The 16905-nt window shown below is 43.0% G+C and overlaps 1 protein-coding gene across 6 annotated transcripts in view; it reads left to right on the top strand.

The window, feature by feature from the left end:
- The first annotated feature begins 12006 nt into the window (after positions 1–12006).
- Positions 12007–16905, top strand: part of SPRY1 (sprouty RTK signaling antagonist 1) — a 503195-nt gene continuing 498296 nt past the window's right edge. For 3 of the 6 annotated variants that reach the window (XR_015697893.1, XR_015697892.1, XM_087724426.1), the window contains exons 1-2: positions 12007–12183; positions 12810–13610. The gene's annotated coding sequence lies outside the window, so the exon portion shown is untranslated. Of the gene's footprint in view, positions 12231–12809; positions 13611–15495; positions 15602–15635; positions 15941–16905 lie in introns of those variants that run through there. The other 3 variants (XM_087724428.1, XM_014059799.2, XM_014059798.2) reach the window with 3 other exon arrangements.

Raw genomic sequence — 16905 nt, 5'->3', positions numbered from 1 at the left:
GATAAAGGGAAGTCATGTACTGTTAATGACAGACAATGTGGCAACAAAAGCCCACATAAACAGGCAGGGCGGTACCCATTCAAGGGGGCTCATGCTTGAGGCAGAGGCTCTGGGCAGGTGGGCGGAACATCTGGCTTCTCTCAGAGCAGATCACATCTCTGAAACCAGCAACTGGGAGGCAGACTGGCTGAGCCGACAGCGCATTGATCACTCAGAGTGGCGCCTACACCTGGACCTGTTCCAACAGATCGTGAGGAAATTCGGCAAACCGCAAGTAGACCTCTTTGCCACACATTCCAACACACAACTGCCACGATTCTTCAGCTGTTACCAATCACCATTGATGGAAGGGATGAACGCACTGAGGTGCGAGTGGCCTCGGGAACTCATACGCATTCCCTCCTCTGCCCCTCATTCCTCAGGTAGTGGCCAAACTCCTGACCGAACGGGCAGAAGTTCTTCTGGTGGCACCGTTCTGGCTCAGGAGGTCCTGGTACGCAGACCTTGTCAGTCTCTCCGTTCAGAGACCGTGGCATTCCTCAGGACCAAGTCTCCCTCAGCCAGGGGGCCATCAGTCATCCAGACCCCCAGTGGCTACAACTAGCCGTTTGGCACTTGAGGGGGACCTCCTGAGGAAACAGAACATCTATGGCAAGGTCATACAAACAATATAAGTGTCGAGGAGACCCTCCACTACCAGAATATACGATGCGACCTGGGCCGCCTTTTCATTGTGGTGCAAGGCTAGAGACATTGTTGACTTTTCTGCCTCAGTCCCTCAGACCCTGGACTTCCTGCAGGAGGGTCTGGATAAGGGTCTGGTACCCAGTACTCTCAGGCATCAGGTTGCAGCGCTATCGACCATCCTGGCCAGGGGTTCGTCTCATTCTCTGAGCCAGCACCCTCAAATTAAGAGCTTTCTGAAGGGCACGGCAAACATCAGCCCTCCGGCGGTCCACCGATACCCGTCCTGGGACCTCCCATTTGTCTTAAGGGCTCTGACGAGTCCCCTGTTTGAACCTCTGCGTACGTCTAGTCTATGCCACCTGACCATCACGACTGCCTTTCTGGTGGCTATCACTTCTGCACACAGGGTGTTCGAACTGGCGGCTCTCTCAGTCAGGGAGGACTTGTGCGTGGTCCACACCGACAGGGTTATATTGAGACTCGATCCTTCATTTACCCCTAAAATTAACTCTCTGTTCCATTGATCTCAAGAGATTATATTGCCTAACTTTTGTCCTAAACTTTCTCACCCTAGAGAGCGTGAATGGCATAAGTTGGATGTGAGACATGCCGTCTGCATTTATGTAAAGAGGACTAAGGAATTCCGTTGTTCAGAGGTGTTCTTCATCTCTTTCCTTCCTGGGTCTCTCGGCCGCAAGGTCTCATCTCACACCGTAGGTCGTTGGCTGCGCACTTGCATTAAGCTGGCGTATGAACATCAGGGCAAGTTGGCCCCGTGCAGGGTTACCGCACACTCTACTAGGAGCACGGCAGCTTCAGCAGCCTGGGCAACCCAGGCATCTATTCTGGACATTTGCAGGGTGGCCATGTGGGCTTCCCCTACCGCCTTTATAAAAAACTATAAAATAGACACCTTTGCCTTAGCTGAAGCCTCCTTCGGAAGAAGAATTTTGCAAAGAGTTGCTGAAACTGTGGAGGCTCTGGTTCTTACCCACCCTGGGACTCAATAGCTTGGGCATGTCCCACGCTTGGACTCTCCAAGCAGCGGACTGGAGAAAGGCTGTTGGCTTACTTGAACGGTCGTTCTCAGGGCACTGCGAGGAGAGTCCAAACCCACCCAGGGGGGTTTTCTCTTCAATATATATGACTGTGTATTGACTGTGAATCTTACCATACGACTGTCCTTCGTTTTTAAACTGAACATAGGGAGGCAAAGGGAGGCGTGGTCAAGAAAAACATTACTCAGTCCAAGGGCAGATAGGTTGTGTTAACCCACACTTGGACTCTTCTCGCAGTGCCCTGAGAACGACCGTTGAGGTAAGCCAATGGTCTTTTAGTTTTTTCAAAACCATTCAACTTTATTAGGGATAGCTGCTGCTTACAAAAACCTATGCCAAATAAAATTGGTTGTTTTTAGGTTTTCTTGTCTCCAGCTATTTGGTAAATGAACCAGATTCCCATAATAGTTAATTCTTTGTCAAATAATTCTAAAAAATTAATTTACTTTTGCAGAAGCCATGACAATCTTTCTTCTTGAAATGTTTTTTTTTTCTTCCAGATTCTTGGTGGTATTTTAAAAATTCTGCTGTTACTGCTGTTTTCACAATTATACTACTTGACCCATAATTTCCAGATCCCTTTTCCAGATGTCCTTTTAAATATAAAAGATATCCAATTTGGTTTTGTGATTAAGGCACTAGCCTAGAAACTAAGAGATTGTGAGTTCTAGTTCTGCCTTAAGCATGAAAATCAACTGAGTGACTTTGGGCCAGTCACTCTCTTACAACCCAACTTACCTCTCAGGGTTATTGTTATGGAGAAAATAGGAGGAGGAAGCAATATTAGTTATATTAGCTGCCTTCAGTTATTTATCAAAATAACAAAGGTGGGATATAAATAAAATAATAAATAAAAATGTTTATGTAAACTATCCAGACTTCTAGCAGTAAGAAAATTTTCTATCTTGATTTCATCAAGAAAAAAAGCCCTGAAAATTTCAGTTTTTGCAGCTTTTTCTATTTTTTAAATTTAAAACTGCCAATGTATACAATACTTTGTTCACAAATGAGCTTTCAAATCATCCTATGCAGTTGTATGCAGATTTTCATATATGGTAACTTTTATACGTATGCAAGTTTTTAGCTTCTGCTTCAGGAATCTATTGAAACATACAATTTAATCAGGTATACTCCCTCAAGTTTTGTATACAACTGAATGTGCAACTGAATCACCAGATTTAAGTCCAGTTTGCATTTAAGATATAAGCAAGATTAAGCTGTTCTAGAAAACTTCATTTTTCTTCATAAAATTTTCCAGGCCTGCTTATTATTGCTTGACTGGGATAATTTGCATTTAAATAGCGATACAATATTGGAATCAACTAGTTAGCACAGACTGATTCTGTTTGAGGCTTTATATGTAGTTTTTGTAAAAATGTTTTTGGTAAGGTAAAAATATATAGTAGTAGCTGGTTAGGCATTTAACTACAAAGGAGTCTTTTATTTGCCTGAGAGATTAATAGTAAGCCAGAATCAGCTGGTAGTGCCAAGTGCCTTGATAACACAATTGACCACAGAATGCTTTGTTAGATTCCTCCCCCACCCTCTCTTCTTTTCCCAGAGAAAACTGGGAGACAATGCAATTGCTGACTTAGTAGCAATGATTTTTAAGCAATTAATTATGATAAACAGTGGAGAAAATAAACATCTATTCTAGAACACAAGCATAGATAACAGAAAAATAGCGAAGAGAGTGAAGGGTATTCAGGATAACGTCTAATCAGAAACCAAAGAATATTTAACATATTCTACTTACATCCTATTTTCCAAGATGTAAACTGCCCATTCTTTACTACAAAGCAGTACTTAGTTTTTAATAGACAAAATGTTACAATATTAAACTTTGCATTAGCCGAGCAAGTTTAAATACTTTGATGCAACACATTGATTTGTCAGTTATTTTCTTCTGAAAGGGTAGTTTTTACATGGTAGTTTCATTGGGAGCTTTGGGCTGGCCACTTAACCAATAATAAATTGAATTGATGTTTAAGAAATAATAAATAGCTTTATGGTGTAGAAATGTCATTCCAATCTAAGATGTCAATCATTTTATTATCTCAACAGCTTTTGGAATTTTGCTAAGTGAGGGAGACAAAAAGAGTGTTAATAAAGTATAAAATAAATGTCTTATCTTGGCTATAGCACTAGATAGTAAAACTTGGGAGATCAGCAGTGCTTGGAGGTGGGGAAAGCAGTGGCACTAGCCGCAGCTGGGCCAGGCCAGTGTCTCGGGGTGGAGAAAAAGTCACCAGTCGAGAGCACTGGCCTGGCCTGGCCCGGGTGCAGCTGACGCCACTGCTCTTGCTGCCCCCATGGCCTGTTTGCTGCCCTTGCAGTGCCTTGTGCAGCACACTTAAATTTAGTGCGCCTCACAATAGGGGAGATGGCATCCCCTCCTCCTCCTGGAGCCCATTACGACATGGAGCAGCCAGGCCGGGCCAGTGTCTTGAGGTGGAGAGAAAATCATGCATCTCCCCGAGCGACCAAGGTATACCCAGCACCAACAATGACCAAGAGAAGAGGCAAGTACAGGGGCTCTTCTCTTCTGCTCTGGAATATGGCTCAAGTCTCCATCCTCCGCCGCTCCTACCTTCTTAGGCGAGGAGTGACTGGGAGGGGAGGGTGAGGCGCGGTGCCAGCCAGTGGTGGGTTCAGCCGACAGGAAGCCACAGCAGGGAGAAGGACTCTCGATTTAAATCATATGGTAAAAAGCACCCAAAGAAGAAGAAAGAACAATATCAGCAAAAACAAAAAACAAAAAAAAACCAACCCTCGGAGAAAGAGAGAGAGATGGGGGGGAGAGAGAGATGGGGGGAGAAAAAGATGAGAGAGAGAGATGAAAGAGAAAGGATCAGGGAGAAAGATGAGGGAGAGAGAAAGATACCTGTTTCCCAGAGAAAATACTGGAAGCCACAAAACCTGCATAGGCGTAGCTCAGAGGTCATGTGACTGGATTGGAGTGAGTGATGTTGAACTGGCCACGCCCACCCAGATTTTGTGGCTCCTGGTGTTTTCTGTGGGAAACGGGCCCAAATGGCTCTTTGAGTGTTTAAGGTTGCAAACCCCTGCTCTAATCATTCAGGATTCTAGTAGCATTTAGAAATGCTGTCCCAGTTGGCTGGATGTAACTTCCTGTTTGTTAAGTTGTGCTTTAGAAATCAGAAGAGTTAGTTGTTTCTGTACCAATCACCCTGCTGCGTAGCAACCTTCCTGCCTAAACTTGAGAGATTTGAGATTTGAGAAGTTTATTTATATGCCGCCCTTTTCCCTGTGGGGACTCAGGGCGGCTTACAACTCGAAAAGGGGGGGGGAAACAAACATTTAACACGTAGGACAGTACATCATTAAAAACACAACATTCATACCATTCGTGTGGGTTACAGTCTTTAGCCCCAGGCCTGACGGGATAGCCAGATTTTGAGGGCTGTGCGGAAGGTCTGAAGGGTGGTGAGGGTGCAAATCTCCATGGGGAGATCGTTCCATAGGGTCGGAGCTGCCACCGAGAAGGCTCTCCTTCGCGTGGTTGCCAGTCGACATTGACCGACAGATGGGACTCGGAGGAGGCCTAATCTATGGGATCTAATAGGTCGAGTGGAGGTGATTGGCAGTAGGCGGTCTCTCAAGTACCCAGATCCACTACCATAAACTCCTTGATTCTGAGTCCAAGGTAGCAATGGAATTTTCACAGACTTATGATTTTAGGAGATTTTATCATGTCAGAGTCAGAAGCAGCTTGGGAACTCATGACCATCAAGGTAACACTGGTAATCAAGGGCGTGACATATAGAAGTGGCCACATGTTTAATCTGGTCTTTTATTGGGGAAGAGGCAATATGATTTTAAGTTGAGAAATAGTTCCCTCACTTTACTATCAGGCTTAGATCACTTACTGAGTATTTTAGAATATTCTAGGATTGCTCCCTGCTGCAGATGGTGGGATCTATTCCACAGCCCGCTCCAAGTGCCTGGGGAAATTTGGAGTTGTTCCCAAAAATTTGGTGTACAGTTGGGCTAAATCCTTAGTTGCTGCTTGGAATGAGATAACTAATGGGATTTTGGATTGGATTGTGCCTATGTATTCAGCTGTACATATTTGGCCCTTGTTGGCCATGTGATCTGTACAGATTGGTTTCAGTGTTTGGAAGCAGTGGGGATCTGGATTGAGAAGAACAGGTTTTGGATTAACTCTAGCAAAATATAGTAGTTTTATCATTGGGTCTCCTGGATCTGCTAATTTTCTAGTTTTAGTAATGAATGGTGAAGTAGTGAACACTTCTGACAGTGCAAGTACATAATTTGGAGGTCCTCCTGCTCAAACAGCAGATAGCAACACATTTATTGTGTACAAACTCCCTTCTAGCCTCGATCAGGAAGCACTGTACCTGAACTCTCATTTTTTGGGTGACTTCCCAAGTATATTATTTTAATGTGCTCTACATGGGCATTCTAGAGTACCTTCTGGAAGTTTCAATTGGGCCAGAATGCAGAGCCACTTATGGAAATGTCTTGCTTTGCCTATATTACACTTTTGTTCTAAGCTTCTACATTGCTTCTTTGCGCAAGTCAACCTATGAACCCCTACATGGCATGAGGCCCAGGAATTTGAAGGACTATATTATTCCCATAATTTCTATATAAAACTATTGGCAAATGGTGTGTTTGAGACCACCTTTGTGTCAATTTACGTGTGTGTGTGTGTGTCATTTAATTATTGATATTCACCTGATGGCTGCCACATAAATTCATATAAATAAATAACAATAGCAATAGCAGTTAGACTTATATACAGCTTCATAGTGCTTTAAGAGCCAAGGTGGCGCAGTGGTTAAATGCAGCACTGCAGGCTACTGCTAGATCAGCAGGTCAGCGGTTCAAATCTCACCGGCTCAGGGTTGACTCAGCCTTCCATCCTTCCGAGGTGGGTAAAATGAGGACCCAGATTGTTGGGGGCAATATGCTGACTCTCTGTAAACCGCTTAGAGAGGCCTGAAAGGCCTATGAAGCGGTATATAAGTCTACTGCTATTGCTATTATTACTATTGCTAACTATTTTGAGAATTATTATTACAAGCTATATAAATATATACAAAGCGATCTCATTCAAAAGAACCCACACAAAAACTTGTTTGTTAAGCACATGAATTTGGGGGTGAATCTGGTTGACAGACTAGACTTTAAGGGTGCCATACAATGTTAATAATAGCTTAATAAAATTTAATTGGTGTTTCTACTTTTTAAAACACTATTTTGGATTGTATATAACAGTGAAGAACATGCATAAAGGCAACAAATACGTGCATCAATCCTTTGAAAAAGAAACATGTAACTCTGTAATCTACAAATGCAGATTACTAGCAAATACTACAAATATAGCATTAAATATTATTTTATTCCAGATTTATTAAAAATGACTACTAGACCTGACTGTGTATCAGAGAAGAGCAACAAAGATGATTAGGGGACTGGAGGCTAAAACATGAGGAACGGTTGCAGGATTGAGATTGAGATTGAGATTGAGATGCTTTATTTGTATGCCGCCCTTTTCCCTGGGGGGACTCAGGGCGGCTCACAACTCAAGGGGAGGGAGGACAAACGAGTCACAAACATAAAAACGATACATCATTAAAAACACAACAGTCATACAATTCGAGTGGGGTTGAAATCTTTAGCCCCAGGCCTGTTGGGACAGCCAGGACTTAAGGGCTACGCGGAAGGTCTGGAGGGTGGTGAGGGTACGAATCTCCACGGGGAGTTCGTTCCAGAGGGTCGGAGCAGCCACCGAGAAGGCTCTCCTCCGGGTAGTTGCCAGCCGACATTGGCCGGCTGATGGAATTCGGAGGAGGCCTAATCTATGGGATCGTATCGGCCTAGTGGAGGTAATTGGCAGTAGGCGGTCTCTCAAGTACCCAGATCCAATACCATGCAGGGCTTTGTAGGTGACAAGTAGCACCTTGAAGCGTACTCGGAGATCAACAGGCAGCCAGTGCAGCTCGCGGAGGATAGGTGTTACGTGGGTGAAACGGGGTGCACCCACGATCGCTCGCGTGGCCGCATTCTGGACCAACTGAAGTCGCCGAATACTCTTCAAGGGCAGCCCCATGTAGAGCACATTGCAGTATTCCAGCCTAGAGGTCACAAGGGCACGAGTGACTGTTGTGAGAGCCTCCCGGTTCAGGTAGGGGCGCAACTGGTGCACCAGGCGAACCTGGGCAAATGCCCCCCTGGTCACAGCCGACAAATGGTGTTCAAAAGTCAGCTGTGGGTCCAGGAGGACTCCCAAGTTGCGGACCCTATCTGAGGGGCGTAGCATTTGACCCCCCCAGCCTGAGAGATGGAACACTTGACCAATTAGTGGGAGGGAAGCACAGCAGCCACTCGGTTTTATCTGGGTTGAGTACAAGCTTGTTAACCCCCATCCAGTCTCTAACGGCTTCAAGGCCCTGGCTCATCACATCCATCGCTTCATTGAGTTGGCACGGGGCGGACAGATACAACTGTGTGTCGTCCGCGTATTGATGGTATTTTATCCCGTGCCGTCGAATGATCTCGCCCAGCGGTTTCATGTAGATGTTAAAAAGAAGGGGGGACAGGACCGAACCCTGCGGCACCCCAGATGTTAGGGGCCTGGGGGTCGATCTCTGCCCTCCGACTAACACCGACTGCGACCTGTCTGAGAGGTAAGAGGAGAACCACCGTAAAACAGTGCCTCCCACCCCCACCTCCCGCAGTCGTCGCAGAAGGATACCATGGTCAATGGTATCGAAAGCCGCAGAGAGGTCAAGGAGTACCAGGATGGAGGCGTGGCCTCCATCCCTGGCTCTCCAGAGATCATCGGTCAATGCGACTAAAGCGGTTTCTGTGCTGTAGCCAGGCCTGAAGCCAGACTGGAATGGATCAAGATAACTGGCTTCCTCCAAGGACCGCTGGAGCTGAAAGGCCACCACCTTCTCAACAACCTTCCCCACAAAGGGGAGGTTGGAGACTGGACGATAGTTGTTAAGAACGGCTGGATCCAAAGATGGTTTCTTCAGGAGGGGTCTCACCACCGCCGCCTTTAAAGCGGGGGGGGAAAGACCCCCTCCCGTAAGGAGGCGGCAACAACCGCCTGGATCCAGCCCCGTGTCACCTCCCTGCTGTTGACAACCAGCCAGGAGGGGCATGGGTCCAGAACGCATGTGGAGGCACCTACAGCTCTCATGGCCTTGTCCACGTTCTCAGGGGTAACAGCCTGAAAATCAACCCAGTGATGACCTACCAAATTATCCCTTAGTGCCTCGGCTGGTTCTGCAGAGTTGGAGTCCAGGTCTGCCCGAAACCGAGCAACTTTATCCGCGAGGAATTGGACGTAATCCTCAGCCTTGCCCTGCATACCCAGGAACTGGGTATGTCTAGTTTAATGAAAAGAAGGAGTAGGGGAGACATGATAGCAGTGTTACAATATCTCAGGGATTGCCACAAAGAAGAGGGAGTCAAATCATTCTCCAAAACACCTGAGGGCAGAACAAGAAGCAATGGGTGGAAGCTAATCAAGGAGAGAAGCAACTTAGAATTGAGGAGAAATTTCCAGAAAAAAGGGGCTGACGTCGCGATGACATGAGGTGCGATCTTGGTGCTCCGAGATCACAGTCGATATTTCTGCCGCTGGACGGTCCATTCGGACTTAAACTGTCCCGCAGAGACGGTAATTGAAAAGGGACACCACGAAGTCCCTGAAAGATCCAGGAATAGCCTTTTTTTCTGGCGATAGAAATGCAGCTAATGAAATTGCTAAAGTTGGGACAGCTCTGGAACGGGAAGAAAGCAAAAAGAGAAAGTGTGTCGAATTGGTGAGGAAATTTTATTACTAGAAAAAGAGACTACCCCCCCAAAAAATTAAGTTAAATTAAAATTGAAGATAGAAGATTGTAAGCAGTGAAATTAATCTACATTAGACTTATCTGTGTTATCCTATTTCTATTTTTTTTCATGGGTGGAATTTTTGCAAAGGCCCCCTATTTTTTAAACTGAATGGATTAATTTTTTCTTCTTTTTTCACTTTTGCTTACACCTATGGATTAAAATTTTCCTTCTTTTTTATAATGCTTGATTGGATTGATTGGATTGTTTTTGATCTCCATTTAAGGTTTTTTTTCTTTCTTAAACTTGGAATATAAAGACGATAAGAAGGATTATAAAGAGGGTTGTAACAACAGGAGGAAAAGCAGTTACATTGCCACTTAGAGGCTGGAAGCTGGATACGTTGTTTTTTCTTCTTTCTCTTTGATCAATTGAGATTCAAGGTTCAGTTTGTTTACTGAGAGTGATAGTAGGAAGATCACAAGTTGCTTTTTGGGAGTTCTATCACTAGCTATTGGAGGGAAGACAACATTTTGACTTGAAAGATCATAAATGAACCTGTTTGAAGTTTATTAAAATAGCCTTGAATCCTATAGTGGCAGTGCCTGCAAAATTGGAACAATGGTGCAGCAGGAAAAAAACTGTAACATTGCAAATGATTATGTTTGAAATTCAAAATATATTAGTTATGACAGAGAGAATTGAAAAGAGATTGGAGAATATGGAATACAAAACAGAAAAAATTGATGGAAAAACTGAGGATGTTTATCAAATGAAGAATGTGGAGGACAGAGTTCAAAAAAATGGAAGAAAAAAATGAGCAAAGAGGTAAGAAATCTGTGGATACTGACAACAAAGTGAGTGTGGTTGGTAATGGCAAGAGCAGAATATGGAAAGGGGAGATTGATGGATTGGAACTCTACCCAGACTTCAAAGCACAGAAGAAGAAAAGAGAGAAAAATTGATGGAGATAAGGAGAGAAATCTTGACAGAAGCACCAGTGATAACCAAAGATAAGCTGATGGAAAGAGCAAATGCTGGGTTTCGAGCTTTTATGAGATACGAAAGGAACAACATGTTGCGAAGAGAGGTTCACACAAGATTTATTAAGAAAGTAACTAGAATATTAATGCTACAAATGGCAAGAGATATAAGACTGCACTATTACTGGAAAGATACAGGTTGATGCAATGAAAATATATAATTAAAAACTAAGCTAAATTTAGTTTACTAGTAGTATGTATAAAATGAAGTGACAATAGCTATAGTTAAATAATGATTAATAATAACAATACATATAGATATATTAGTTTGATAATATGAAATTTTATATAAACAACACATGGAGAATATGAGAGGAGGTTTAAAATCTTTATCTAGAATATGTTATGAAGATGTATTGTGATTGGATGATTTTAGGATGATTTAATAGAATGTTATCATATAATCCTATTCTAGATTTTGAATATTATATATAAAATGATGTAAAACAATTATAGTCAAATTAAGGTTGAGATATAATAATCGTGATATACATGAATATATGTGAATTTAAAATATGTGATTTGATATGAAAATCAGGTGATGACTATGGAAGAAATGCATGGAAATACTGTAACCAACTGACACAATTTCTACAATTTGTAATGGAAGATGGCTTTTTTTATTTGTATGTTTGCTTGTCTTTGTTCAAAAATAAATAAAAATTGTTTTTAAAAAAAACTGAGGAGAAATTTCCTGACAGAACAATTAATCAGTGGAACAGCTTGCCTCCAGAAGTTGTGAATGCCCCAACACTGGATATCTTTAAGAAGATATTGGATAGCCATTTGTCTGGAACGGTATAGGGTTTCCTGCCTAGGCAGGGGGTTGGACTAGAAGACCTCCAAGGTCCCTTCCAACTCTGCTATTGTATTGTAACTAATTGTAACTAAGAATGAAGATTGCAAAATAATGGAGCCCCCAAAATCTTACTCCTGCATATATGCATATGATATTGGTGAAGAGTATCGTCTGTCCTTTATGAAATCACTGAATGAATTTAGTACAACCACAATTTGTATGTCTAAGAATACACAAAGTCATTACAAGCATTACAAAAATGGTCATAAAGATTATATTCTCAGAGAGGTATTTAAAAAAATTATGTTCCGGATTATTACTCATAATACTTGTGTTCACAATTAATCCAAGCCAAGGCAACATCGCTTCTTGTGTTATTTTTCGTGACGTGAAGGGGAAAACATGAAAGTTGGTAAACAATCATTATAACTAGGAAGCCCAGAGACATGAATGAGTAAGATGAAACTGTAGCTGCAGGGAAGAAACTCCACTCCGGGTTTTTCTGGTCGCTCTCTGAGTGACAGATTGACATCACTGGAGGCGTGAGGAAGGGTTGAGGTGGGGGCTCTGGGCTGAAATGCTGCCGTGCGGAGTTTAGGTCATTCTGAAACAGCTCCGCTCGCGCACAAAAGAGCCTGCAAAGTGATAGCTGCAGCGGGCAAAGTCAAGCAACTGCCGTCTCTCCGAGCCAAGCGATTTGGATTTAATTCTATTCCCATGGGATTTAATTTAAGGGAACGGCTCCCAACCTTTGCATTCGGTAATCGTGGTCTGGAGGTTTTTGCAAGGCTTTCGGAAGTAGCTCAGGTGCTGTGTATGTGTGAGCGAGTGAGTGAGTGAGAGAGAGAGATTAAATGCCCGCGTCTGTAAGTGGGTGAAACCAACTTCTGGCTTAAAGGCTGCCGGCCGTTTAAAATAAATTGATACCAATTATTGCCATTCGTGACTTTTTGAAGGTTTAACGATCTGCAAAGCCACCTTTAATAAGTAAAGCAGCTAAGTTATTTCAAATGTAGACACAGGGACTCTGGGGGGAGGGGGTTAATGAAAGCCCCCTCCAAAAGGCAGCTCTCCATTTGTCCTCCCTTCCTCCGCGAAATCCTTTGCAAACTTTGTACCTTTTCGGGTTACACGGGTGTTCAACTCAAACATCAACGATGTGCGTACGTGTGTGCGCGCGTGTGTGCGTGAGAAGAGGAATAGTGACTCTAAGGCTACTCCTCCCCCCCACCGGTGAAATTGGTGGTGCAATCAGCCTGTCAACCAAGCTGCGCCAAGAAGCACATGGTAGCTCTGCTTCTTGCCTTCTTCTGTTATGCCCGCGAGGATGTCTTGCGCCTCCTGGTTGCATTTTTTATTGATGTTGGATTTCCTCCTCTCCCCCAGGCATTTCCCTTGTACTTTGCCTCGCTTAAGGTTGGAGCGGAAAGCTGCGGCCCAAGGACCATGTGGTGAAAAGAAGGTTGGAGTCGAGGAAGTGGTTGGACTTATCTGCTACACGCGCGCCTGACTGGGAGGGGAAAAATCTGCGCCTCCAAAGCGGGAGAGAGGGGGAAAAAAGAAAGAAAGAAAAGCTCCCAACTTGGCAGAAGGCAGGAGGGAGAACCGAGCGTGCCGCAGCAAGCTTGCTTCGTGAAAAGGCGGCTACTCATTTCTGATTTTTTTTTTTTACCTCCCCCCCCCCCCTGAAGTCGTTCGCCGCTTTAGGAGCGACCCTCTGTCGGCCTGTTGCGGATGCGACGTGTGATGGAAAAGCGGTAGCTCGAATTTGCAAAACCAGTTCGGCCTCTTCTCCCGACTGCCGAAGAAACCTAGTTGGGATTTTGCTCTCCAGAGAGAATTTCCCGAGTAGCTCGATTGTAGGGCAGGGCGCGCGCAGTGTAAGCAGATACCCCTTTGAATGTGGGTGTTCGGAAGGCGAGCTGTTTGGGGGGGACAACGAGTTGGGGTGCCTCTCGTTCGAGGACCAGGATTTTTGCGAGCGCTCGGCGCGAGAAAGCGAAGAGAAACAAACTTGGCCTCTTGGATCCGACGACAGCTGGGGAGCAAAGGTTGGGGGCAGCAGAGAAGGTTTCGGCTTCTGGAATGAGTTTCCCTGCGCTTTAAGGACTTATGGAATCCTCGCACTCTACCTTATGGATCTAACTTAGCAGGGACGTGCCTTCACGCGGATTTGCCACCCAAAACGTAAGTTTTGTGCCAGTCCCCTTTCTTGTCCTAACTTGGCTTGCAAAATGGATTCTCGCTGCCTTTTTTTGCACGTGTGGCGCTCAAGTATTCAGCAGGTGCCCTGGCATTTCCCCTTCCCAATAAAGCAGTTTTCTGTGGGCCCAGCTTGAAGAGGGGTGGGGGGAGCCGAGGGTGGTGCTGCGGTCGCTGGAAGGCTCGTTTGGATAGATTTCCTTGGCTTAAAAAGAGGCGATTTCGATTGTCTTCCAGCCCAGATTTGCTGGGCTCTGAACTTGTAGCTTCGGACAAGGCATATAGGCGTGCATGTTGTTATAAGTGGGGCGGCTGGATCGAAGGGTTAAAACCTGCCAACTGCTTCGGTGGAGAAGTATGCCGTTTTTCGACCGTTAGAGTTGTTTGGTGCCTGGTCTGTAAGCCTCTACTCTGATGTCCTTTGCTAGCATTCGGCACAGGTGACACTGGAAGGAAATCGTTTTGGATTGTTCTTCCCAAACAAGATGAGGCTGGAATAAGTAACCAGGTTGGGTCTTACTTTTACTATTACTAGTATTGCATGCTTGCACATATGTTTCTGGAAATTGTTCTGTTAGGGTTCCCTTGTTTATTCTCCAGAGTAGAGATGTGGTTCAGAGAAGGGAGCATACAATTGTGTAACTGTGTTGGCCACATATTGTAGAGGTAAAAGTGATTGGATTATTATTTTTTAATCACACGAATTAGAGCTCTGCTCTGCTATATGCAGTTCTTTGGGTGTAAAGTGTGGTGGATGTCATAATAATCCATACTAATTCCGTGGATTTTATGCTAAGAGCAGGGTCAAGGTTTTGCTTCCAATGGTTTACTAAATAATCCCCAACATTGTTTTTTTTCTAAGAACGCAGATCTTAAAAATATGTCTTGTGTGTGTATGAACTATAGTGGAGGGATTTTCCCTTGCAATATGGGTGAGATTCTAGTGGGTCACTGAAGAGGCTACAAGAAGGAAATTGTGTTTCAGGCAGAGATAAAAAGGCTTCCCCGCCCTCCCCCACCTTCTTAGAAATCATTGAAGGGAAATGGGAGGGGGGAATCCCTGCATGCTCAAACTAGCGCACCCAAATCTTCCATATTTGCCTTGAAAGGTAGGGGAGGCTGTGCAGCTTTAAGCATTGGAAAGTCCGCCCCCCTGAGGTAATAGTAACCGTAGCCAATTCCCCTCCTCCTCTGCAAATGGGGGTGAAGAAAATCCCTTGTTTTCATTCATAACTTTTTCTTCTTCCATCCCAGCTCTGCATTCACTGCTGCCTCTGAGCTCAGATTGCATATGGGCAGTGCAACCACTGCCTCACCAGCCTGCTGCTTCTCCGTGTCTCTCAAGTCCACGCAAAGCAGATTTTTGTAGAGCTTGTTCATCTTCCTACCTTCCTACCATTTTGAAGGCTAGTAATGAACTAAAACAAGAAACATGTCAGGCTTTGTTCCACAAAGCAGGGGAATCCTTAAGATTTCGAATCATTAAAACTATAAATAAAAAACCTCTGATTTTTGATATTAATTGTATGCTTACTGTTTAATTGAAAAGCAGTTGTCTGGTTTTTTTAAAATTAATCAGGCTATAACATCCAAAACATTTTAGAAAATAAGTACTGGTAATCTGGTATAAATAATTTATTTTCAAATAAACGCCACTTTTTAAAGAAGGAACACAATTCCATTCTATCTTGCTGTTTCTTGTGCATACTTAAGACTTTTGTATGCCACAACTGTAGAAAAAAGTATCTAAGTTCCAGACTTCTCTTTTATCCCAGTAGCATTTTTTTTGGATAATTTCTAGAACTTTATGGAAAGCTTATTTTGTGGATTATATTTGTATTTTGGCTTTTGGTGTGTGTGTGTGGGTGTATAACAATGTGTTTCTGTAAGTATGTGGAGATACTTATGTAGAGTATGTGGAGTAGGGTAGTATTTTTGCTGGAAATCAGTTACTTAATTTGTATAATTACTAAACGGTAAGCTTCCATTTATAATTATACTACCACAGTCTCAAATGCTGTAGTCCAATTTCTGACTTCTGTTTGGCCTTTAAAAGCAGCTCACAACATGATGTATAAGATGCATACAACTTAAATAAAAATTTAAAAATAGTGTAGCCTATGTTATAAAGCAAAATATGTGACTTGCTATATTTAGTTCCATTTTTTTCTCAGCTGTAAACTAGTTAACTTTCAGCTTTTTTGTACTGAGGTTTGATGATGAATCTTTGCACACTGAAGATTTATGGCAAAATTTTGGCCATATTGGTTAAATGTTGTGCAACATTATCGTTTATTTTACACTTATTAAATCAGGTGAGAAACTATGGGGATATTTTTCCAAATCATGGGCTGTATCCCATTCAAAATTGCATTGTCAGAAATTATTGTCTCTCTTTATATAGAGCACTTTCCATAAAAACCTGTGTTAATTATTGTCACAGTGGTCCCAAAAAAGCAAATACGGATTCAAATTTCCCTTTCACCTTTCTTTGAATATTCAAAGGAATGTTTTGAATCTTGTCTACTATATGCTTTTTTCATGACACATTATGCTCAGCTCCCTTTTCCCCCCTAGTGTCTTATTTACCCAAAGAACTGCACGTACATTTGCAAAGATCTGGTAAAGGGAGCGGGTTATTTGCTTATCTCTTCTCCTATTATCCTTTCCTCCATCTACCTCCTTTCACACCCTGCATTAGGTGCATGGGCACTTGGAAAGATGTTGTGTAACAGGATGTGTTTACATCTGGTGTTTTGCTCTAACAAGCGCTAGACATTGAATGTATGTTTGTGTATACATTATATAAATGCACACTACCCAGAAATGATTCACATACTTTTCCCATTGGTAATTGGCTTGAGGCATCATGGAATTACAACTAAAAATACTGCTTGCTGACAATGTTTAAAATAAAGAATGGTCTTAGAATGCAGCTTTGACAAGTAAAACTGACTACCAAAAATCCAATTAAGAATTTTCACATCTCCTTTTGTTTAAAATTTGAATGTCTTCTATCATTCTTCCATCTGATAGAAACTTGGTGTGGCTTTGCATGTTTTATGTTGCAATTTGCTGATAATGGGTGGCATGGAGCAGAAGTAATTATACTACTTTTGTAATAGCATGTGAGGCAGTAAAGAATTTACTTTTGATTAAATGCAATGGAAACCTATATGCATAGTGTCATAATATATTTAAAAAGGAAATCACATTACAATTTACTAAAAAGCAAAATGCTTGTTTTTAACTGCAAAAGGACTTTCAATATATTTTGTTT

This window comes from Thamnophis sirtalis, unplaced genomic scaffold, assembly GCF_051295495.1.
Source record: "Thamnophis sirtalis isolate CommonGarterSnake01/CBP01778 unplaced genomic scaffold, rThaSir2_p1.2 scaffold_10, whole genome shotgun sequence".
Taxonomy (NCBI): Eukaryota; Metazoa; Chordata; class Lepidosauria; order Squamata; family Natricidae; genus Thamnophis; species Thamnophis sirtalis.
The sequence above is the reverse complement of the archived record's forward strand: the minus strand, read 5'-3'. Positions and strand labels throughout refer to the sequence as shown.